We start from the raw sequence: 7,768 nt of genomic DNA, 5'->3' as shown, positions 1-7,768 counted from the left end.
GACGGGCGACCGGGACGTTCGCCATTGTAACACATACAGTCGGATACGGACGTCCCGTATGGACGTCGGATGTCCTCGGATATCCGCGCGACGGGCGGGTGGACGTCCGCCATTGTGGCGTGGGTCGGGCGTCCACCGCGGACGTCCGAGTTATAATTTTTTTTATAAAAAAAGTCTATATATACGGCTCGTTGAACTTCATTTCATTCGCATCATGTATGTTTTTTTAATGAAGTTGTTAATTTTTTCCGTTCGTATTCGTGTTGAAATTTTATTTCCGTAAACGTAAATTGTTTTATTTGTGAATTTGTGATTTTTTTATTGCGGAAAATCCTAGTGGGAAGGACAGATTGTGCAGGGGAAGTCCTAGTGACGTGTCAGTGGGGATGTGAAGTCCTAGTGACGTGGCAGAAAGTGTTTTTGGGAAGTCCTAGTGGATGTCCGTCCGAATGGACATCCGTGCATTGGAGATGCCCTTAGAATGCTACCAACAATATTTAGTCATTTAGGTCGTTATATTTTGCAAATTAAATAACATTATCTCGATATAATAAGCATTAAATGCAATATATAAACGCCAGGAAAAAAGAACTCCATTATTTATTGACAAGATTTGTTGTACGTCAACAATCGGTTCGTCACACTCATAAATTCAATCCATTATTTTCAGACACCCTTTTTTCTGCTCTCAATCTTTTCAATCTGCCCCTGCTCCCAGCATGAATTCTTCAGCATAAAATGAAGAAAAGATCGCCTTTTTGCCGATTTTCGATACTTTCCCGATAAATCATCTAATAACTCGAGAATTTTACAGTTTTTTGGTGGCGTGGAGTGATCTGCTGACTACAGATGGAGGGTCACAGTGGGCAGAGTCGACTCGTTGGGTCGGAGATTCATGGCTTCCGCACCATGGAAGGTGCAGATTTAGCTCATCTCTGCATGCCCGCGTTGTGTTTGTATAAATTCCATGTGCTGATAGTTGATCAATTTTGGTATTTTTTGGGGGGATATTGATTTCTGCCGGTCAACATTTGGGTTTAGGGTTTTCAGTGATTTATTGTCCTTCAATCTTGAGATTTAGGGGGGGCTTATCTTATTGCTGCTTTGGTATTTAGGCTATTTTTGGTCTGATTTTGACCAATAAGAAGTTAGGGCCTCGACCTACTTTCCAGAGGAAAGATACTAATTTTCTAATGAGAGCTGTTGATTGTGTAGTTCTTTTCTGGATTCTAATTAAGATGTCATCTTATTCTTGCTAGTTTATGTGATTAGTTCTTTTGTTGGTGTTCAGCAGTTCAGGAGGTTCTTTTCTAGATTCTAATTAGATTGACTTGAAGCTGACTTAGTCTTACTTATGTTGAATACTTTGGCTAACTGTAACATTGGACAGATTTGGATTTCGCGAATATCTCGGAGGAGGCTACATCAAGATGGCTCCGACCAAATGAGATTCATGCGATTCTCAGCAACCACAAGTATTTTCCTGTTCTCGTCAAACCCTTGAATTTGCCAAAAAGTAATACTACACTTTCTTATGTTAATGTGTTTATTTCACATTTGTAATTGCTTGAATCATTCCTCTACACATCAACAATGGACATGGTTGTGTGGGATGGAGTGGGACATGGAAGAGATTTGTATCAGGTTGACTGACTTGATGAAGTTGTGGTGAGATAGGTGGCACAATTGTGTTGTTTGATCGTAAGATGCTCCGGAATTTTCGGAAAGATGGCCATAACTGGAAAAAGAAGAAGGATGGAAAAACTGTTAAAGAAGCTCATGAACACTTAAAAGTATGGTCTTCTTTTGTTTTAATATCGGAGACAGTTAAATGTTGTTTATTGTAGGGGAAAATGAATATTGAACTCTAATGAGCTCTAGTGCGTCTATTCTTGATTGCCTCGTTTTTTAAAAACAGTTTTTTGGGTTATATGTATTAAGATAAATTAAAGATTTTTCGCTTCTCTATTCTGCACGAAGAGGAACTACTTGATACTTGGAATTTCTGCTTTATTTGGTCATCTACTGACATGCCAGCATTGTATTGGTTGTCATGAAGGTTGGCAACGAAGAAAGAATCCATGTATACTATGCTCACGGAGAAGACAATACTACTTTTGTTCGCAGATGTTATTGGCTTCTCGACAAGTATGTAACCATTGAACTCCACTGGAGTTTAGACAGTTTCTTTGATGTGTAAATTAGTACTCCGCTTAAAAGTAAATTTTCCGTAACTCCTGCATCTGTTGCAGGTCTCTGGAACATATTGTTCTTGTGCATTATCGTGAGACTCAAGAGGTTTGTGTCTCTCAATCAAACATTTATTTGCATTGAATGCAATTTAGTGTTTTTTGTCTTTTCATGTAGCTGCAGAACTCCCCAGCACCAACGGTAAAGTCGCCGATTGCTACTTGGACTTTGCCCGAAGGGTCCGAGCCTGCAATAGACTCGTTGTATTATGATGGCAGCATGCCAATCTTAGGTAATTTCAAATTTGCTCAAATTATGCACTTTAAGCTGTTCATTCCTCTTCGAAAGAGATGTATTCTTTCTTAGAGGAACTGAGGCTCCGGCTAGCCTCGACTAAAGATTGAAACTATTGTCTAGCAATGCCCCTGAATTTCCTTATTGTATACAGATAGTCATAAGTTCCATATTACTTGTCAAATATGCACTTGAATCTACATGATTTGAGGTGACGCTAATGTTCAATTTATCTCTTGATATTTCAGAGCGTAATGACAGTGTGGTGATTAAAACTCATGAACAGAGACTTCATGAGATCAATACACTCGACTGGGATGAGCTTGTGGTGCCAATTGATCCCAACAAGCACAATTCACCACAAGAAGGTATGATCCTTACATGCTTATTTTCTTGAGAAATTGTTCAAGCTAACTTTGGTGCGTTCAGTTTTATTTATTTATTTATCTTTCTAGCAGGTAATAGTGCAGGCTTTGAGTTGCCAAATCAACATCACATGAACAAATATAAAATTAGTGTAAGTAGATCAATGGTGTTTGTTAAATTTTGCAGAACGGACCACTTATTCTCGGTTTTATTTATGAAGAGTTACTAGTAAGCATTTTGATTGCAGAATGATGCAAGATCAACTAATAAATTATCACCAGAAAGCTCGGACAACAGTTACTCTGGACAGGTTGCTTACTCAGTCAATTACAAAATCCCCAACAATTCGTCCTACCAGACACTGGGCAATGAGACGACTTTTAGTTCGGATACTAGAATTTCCGGACTGCTGGCGTTAGGTGGAGCTGGTAATGGCATGCTTTCCGTGGGTGCAGACAGTTCACTATCACCTGATAGTTTTGGAACAACACATGTAATTGCGGGATCTCCGGAATCAGTTGACAATCAATCCTTGGAATCCTCACTTTTAAATCCACATCAATCCTTCTCGTATGACATGAAGGATAATCACCACCACTCTCCATTGGGGCATATATTCAACGTAACTGATATCTCCCCGTCATGGGCCCTTTCGACTGAGGAGACAAAGGTATACTTCCAATAATGCAATAGTAAAGTGGGATAATTATTCGAGTACCATTTGTTTCCTACTCTAAGTACTATTCGAGTCTTTGAGAATGAAGCAAGAAATTCATGGATTGAATGGTATGCCAGAGAAAATGGGATAATTATTGTCTCTAGATATCATCAATCATGTAAGAATTGAGTAAAATGTTCAAATTATATATACAAAAAATAGAGTAGAGAAGCTGCACAAAAATCTGCAAATTGGATGCAAAAATATAAGATTCATCAATTTGCCGTGAAAGATAAAAATACTGTTTTCGTGTTCAAATTTACCCCGTTATTGCTGACCTTCTGAACTAGTTTTTCTGCAAGAAATAGTGTTTTGACTCAATGATTGATATGCAGATCTTTGTAGTGGGTTTTTTCAGTGACGGGCACCAACACCTTGCAGATTCCAAGCTGCATCTTGCTTGTGGAGATTTGGTCATTCCAGTCGAAGTTGTACAAGCAGGAGTATTCCGATGTTTAATTTCATCTCAAGCTCCTGGATTGGTGAATCTGTTCATGACTTTCGATGGTCATACACCCGTCAGCCAAGTCCTCAATTTTGAATTCCGTGCTCCTATACAACCCAAAGGATTCGTTTCAGGTGAAAACGACAATTGGGAGGAATTTCAGCTCCAGATGAGACTTTCTCGTCTTTTGTTTTCATCATCCAAGGACTTGTTGAGTATTTACTCGTCTAAACCATCCCAGACTGCTTTAAAGGAAGCCAAAGTTTTTGCTAAGAACACTTCCGGCATTTCTCATGAGTGGGGGGATTTGTTGAAAATGATCGAAGAAGCGAAAATGTCTTTTCCTCGGGCAAAAGAAAGGCTGTTTGAATTGACTTTGCAGAATAAGCTACAGGAATGGTTGCTAGAAAAAGTGGCGACTGGGTGTAATATTACTGATCGTGACGAACAAGGTCAAGGTGTTATTCATTTGTGCGCTGTCCTTGGATATACGTGGGCAGTTCGCCTGTTTTCGCGTTCTAGCTTATCATTGGATTATCGAGACAAATATGGATGGACGGCCCTGCATTGGGCTGCATATTATGGGAGGTATGGTCACGGATTCTTGGTGCGTCATAATGGTGAATTGGTGCTTTAATCTGATGTTCATGATAATAATAATAATAATAATAATAATAATAATAATAAATTAACCATCCTAAAAAAAATTATATAGACGTCTCTTATGTTTAATTCCATGCTCCATATTACCTCAACAGCTTGTTTTTTTGGCAAAAACTTGTGCACATCTGGATGCACGGTGCATCCTCTTCAATTAGGATTACAAATCCCGAATTGGGACTTATTCATCCCAAGTTATGGTTTATTAATCACAATTAGGATCTTATTATGGGGAGTGTATTGCAATTGCTTCAAATATTTCCTTGTAATCCAGTTTATGTTTAAATTGCAGGGAGAAAATGGTTGCAGTCCTTTTATCTGTCGGGGCGAAGCCAAATTTAGTCACAGATCCAACCTCACAAAACCCCGGTGGATGCACCGCTGCTGATCTTGCTTCTTTGAGTGGTCATGAGGGTTTGGCCGCTTTCTGGCTGAGAAGGCTTTGGTTGCCCAATTTAAGGATATGACGTTGGCTGGAAACGTTAGTGGCTCGCTGCAAACAACCACAAATGACATGGTGGACACCGGGAGTTTCACCGAGGAGGAGGTGTATTTGAAGGATACCCTTGCAGCTTATCGAACAGCAGCTGATGCAGCGGCACGTATCCAGGCTGCATTCAGAGAACATGCTCTCAAAGTCCAGACATTAGCAGTTGAGGCGTCAAACCCAGAGATCGAAGCACAGAACATAGTTGCAGCGATGAGGATCCAGCATGCTTTCCGCAACTATGAAACACGCAAAAAGATTGCGGCCGCCGCCAGGATCCAGTACAGATTCCGTACATGGAAGATCCGAAAAGATTTCCTTAACATGCGCCGTCAGGCCATTAGAATTCAGGTAAGTTGAGCTACTTATGCTCCGGTTTTAAGCCGGATCCTCTATTGCATCATCCTGCAACTTCTCATATTCTATCCGCAAATAATGGCCACACATCGAGGATATTTAGATACTTACCTAATTTTGTTTATGAAAATTCACAAAAATCACTTCCAAGTGAAGTGGGATGGGGGTAAGATTTTGCATGGATTAGAGATACTTAAGAATGTCCATAAGCAAAATTTGGTAGTTCCTTAGACTTCCTTGACACGTGGCAAACATCCGTACATGCAATACGAGATGTTCCACTATGATGTGACGTCTTAGCATCAATTGACGCATTGCCCAATATAGTAATGGTCCGATACTCATTCGAGTTCGTTTGATGCAGGCTAACTTCCGCGGCTTCAATGTTCGGAGGCAATACCGTAAAATCTGTTGGTCTGTTGGTATCCTCGAGAAAGCAATACTGCGATGGCGCCGGAAAAGGAAAGGCTTCTGCAGACTTGAAATCCAAGCGGATGAGACTCTTCAAGATCCAAATCAAGAAAGTGATGCGGAAGAGGACTTCTTCAAGGCCAGCAGGAAGCAAGCTGAGGAGCGTGTTGAGAGGTCCGTTGTCAAAGTGCAGGCGATGTTCCGTTCGAGACGAGCGCAGGAAGAGTACAGAAGGATGAAACTAGAATGCAGTCAAGTACGTTAGATGGATAATTCTTCACTTTTCACCTTGTTTTTCATCAAAATTTCTCAGAGCTCTGATAATAGTCATGAATGTTGCTCTTTTACAGCTGGAATACGAACAACTGCTCCACCTTGATACTGAAATGGGATGAGAAAGGTGTTTCTAACATGGTAAAAAAGCTCGTCTCGACTGGACTCTGCGTAGATTTGTAAATTTTTGAACTTGAGTAGGCCCTTTTGTTTGGATAATTGCTTGAGTAGGTCACTTCTCTTACTAAGTTGATCTTGATTCTCATGAATCTTGTCACTTCTCTTACTAAGTTGATCTTGATTCTCAGGAATCTTGTTTGTTGATGGCCTCTTATTTAGAAGCAAATGACTAATATAGTGCCTCTTTAGTGTTTTGCATATGTTGTGTATATATTGATGATGTCATATTGTACACATGTGTATAGTGATGATGTCACATTATACATGCGTATTGTACTCCTTTCTTAATACTTATGTATTGCAATTTGTATATTAATGTTGTTTTGGAAAGATAATTTTAACCTAATCAGTATAATGAAGCAAATGACAATGAAATGCAATTCAGTTGGTCCCTTCTCATCACTAGGTTGTCGGTCCGACTCACCTAGTGTGTATGAGGTTGGTAGGTTGCGGGATTGAATCACTTGGTGTATAATAGTTCGTAATTCCACTTATGTATCAATTTATGTCTTAGACCGTATCATATAATCTTCAATTGGTGGGTTATAAAATTTTACAAATGATGTTTTGAAGAGATACAAATTTTAGTTAGTTTTTGTAATAATCCTCAACCAATAAAGATGAGAGATCAATTTGCAAATCAACAAGTCGAAACAAAGATTTGCTTTCTCAAGTTTCTTGATTTCTTTATTATTGTTTTCTGATAACTCAAGCAACCATTGCCTTGGCTTTGATTCCCCCCAATGAGAATGAAAATAATGAAATTCGTAAAATCACTTAACTTTAAGATCGCACAATAACAAATTTTATTTCCATTTCCACCGTGACTAGTCCAAGTTCGACTTTTAATTATTTAAATGATACAACAAGATAGGATAAAATAAATATGTGAAAAAAATACTCACTAAATGAATATTTAGTTAATTAAACATATAATAAAATGAGATAAGAAAAAATAGATATGTGAAAAAATAAAGTAGATGAAAAAATAGATTAAATATATTGATTTTTATGAAAAAAAAGTAGTAGTTAATAATTTAGGTGTAATGAGACTCAGCCCATCAAACATTGTTGAGCCCAATACATCATTTGCAAATGGGCCACGTTTCCGTCGTCGTTTTAGCTGCACTCCCATAGCTAGGGTTTTGAAACCTTCTTATAAAACACCATAAACCAAATTCACAAGTTCACCCCGTCGCATCTCCTTCAGCCAGGTGAAGCTGCCCCTCCCGAAAGTTTCAATTTTGCATCAATTTTATTCGTTCCTTCTTTGAATTATGATTCTTTTCTGTTTGCAGTGTTTTTCTGAACTCAGAGGAGAAGAGAAATGGCCAAGTCGAAGAATCACACCGCCCACAACCAGTCGCACAAGGCCCACAGGAACGGA

General features: G+C 39.0%; 1 pseudogene; it reads left to right on the top strand.

Annotated features, from left to right (window-relative positions):
• Positions 1 to 594: 594 nt before the first annotated feature.
• On the top strand, positions 595 to 6,711 carry LOC121799807 (annotated as a pseudogene).
• The last annotated feature ends 1,057 nt before the right edge of the window (positions 6,712 to 7,768 follow it).

Source organism: Salvia splendens, chromosome 4, assembly GCF_004379255.2.
Source record: "Salvia splendens isolate huo1 chromosome 4, SspV2, whole genome shotgun sequence".
NCBI lineage: Eukaryota > Viridiplantae > Streptophyta > Magnoliopsida > Lamiales > Lamiaceae > Salvia > Salvia splendens.
The sequence above is the reverse complement of the archived record's forward strand: the minus strand, read 5'-3'. Positions and strand labels throughout refer to the sequence as shown.